Consider the following 1984-nt stretch of genomic DNA (forward strand, 5'->3'; position numbering starts at 1 on the left):
CTTCTTCTTCTTCTTCTTCTTCTTCTTCTTCTCCTTCTCCTTCTCCTTCTTGTCCTTCTCCTCCTCCTCCTCCTCCTCCTCCTCATTTCTTGCTTGTTAGATCACAAAAATAGTTGAAAGCAGGGTAAAAGAAAAAAAATCATCATCGCCGACAACATTAACAAAAAACAAAGAAAGATGTCATCAAAACCAAACCCAATAAGCCCACTTCGCTTTGCCTTGATTCCGCCAAATTATCACTTCTTTATCATAATTTACCATGTGATCATGTATACACACATTTCTTTTTACCAACGTTTCACTCAGCACGATGGGGTACCAAAAAAAAAAAAGGAGAGGAGAGCCATAGTTATAGAGTAAAGGGCTGTACGTGTGACTTCCTGTATCTTCATACATATAACTGTGGCATTTCTGCAAAGGACAACATTCTTAGTGAACGCCTGGCTGGATCCGAATGGCTTCTTAACTCATTACAGACGGGCATTCTGGTAAGCGCTGTTCGAGTCTACTTCTTTAATAATACAAGTTTTTACTTCTGTTTTATTTGCCCGAAACCTTAAAATATTGTCACAGACATGCACGCTATAAACTAAGCAAATTTGTGTTTCAGATGTGTGTATAATGGGGCAAAATGTGCTAGAATATTGCCTGTGGTCTTCTTACTGGACATTGTTTCCGCTACGTCTTCAAAGAGTTAACAGTTTGAAAAGCCTGCACTTACCAGGGTAAAGAAATAACTCAAAGACTCAAAGCAAAGGAAAGAAGTCTCAGAGTAAACGTCGTTGGAAAAATTGTCTGCGCGCGGATGTATGTGTGTATGTGTGTGTGTGTGTGTGTTTGTGTGTGTGTGTTCGTGCGTGTGTGCAACGTGTGTGCAACATGTGCGTGTGCGCTTAAATCTGTGTGTCACTCTCTGCCCCCCCCCCTCTCTCTCTCTCTCTCTCTCTCTCTCTCTCTCTCTCTCTCTCTCTCTCTCTCTCTCTCTCTCTCTTTCCCTCCGCCCTATCTCTCTCTACTCTCTCTTTCTCTCTCTATCTCAGTCTTCTCAAACGTTCCTTTAATTAGCCCAACCCTTTGTACTTGCCATCACACCCTCCTCCCGTTGTCGACACAGATCAATCTTTATAGTTATAGTGAACACAACTCTGTAAATTCATTGCCCGTGAAATCTCGCTCATACATTTATAAAACCTTAGATGAAAATGAAGCCAAAAATATTTAAAAAATCTAAAATAAAGAAAGAAACATAAAGAGGAACAGCCGTCTTTAAACCATGATCTCGTATGTAAATGATAATATATTTTTCAAAGAAATACTTTGTAATATTATCATCACAGCTTTAGATCTATGTAATTTACTAAAAACGCAATGGAACATTACAACAAGAGCACACAGTTGCTAGCCCCCTTCATGTGACAGTCACCTACGTCAGGATTTTGAATTGTGAGAAAAAATCTAAATATCAAACTCAAAGTGCAGAGCTTTTCAGCTTAGTGAGAGTGAGAGTTTTACGACCCTTGCAAGACAAATGGGTCATCTAAGTAATGAAGATTAGAGGTGCTAGACGAGAACACAATACACTAAAGAAGGAGCAAACAACATCAAAGCACCCGCCAACCACCCTTCAATGGTTTTATTTCAAAAGCACTAAGTCCGTTTCACTTGCCTGACGACAGAAAAGGCTTCAGTTATTTCAATCCTTATCTTCTTTTAATCACCTCCACTTTCTCCCCTATTTCCTTACCCTGCTTTTGAAAGGTCAGTTTCGTGTCGCCATGTCCCCTTCCGGTAGATGCTATTAAGATAAAAACATACAGACCTTCTCCCATCCTTTCTTCTTCCTTTTCTAATCCGAACTGATGACAGCTATTCTTGTGTGTATCTGGAAGTCCCGCAAACCTTGCTACGATTAAAAAATAATGTCAAGTTCCCAACCTCAGACATATTGGATTTTTTTTTCATATCACGCTTACACCCCTCCTTC

Source organism: Aplysia californica, unplaced genomic scaffold (genome assembly GCF_000002075.1).
Source record: "Aplysia californica isolate F4 #8 unplaced genomic scaffold, AplCal3.0 scaffold01236, whole genome shotgun sequence".
Classification (NCBI taxonomy): domain Eukaryota; kingdom Metazoa; phylum Mollusca; class Gastropoda; order Aplysiida; family Aplysiidae; genus Aplysia; species Aplysia californica.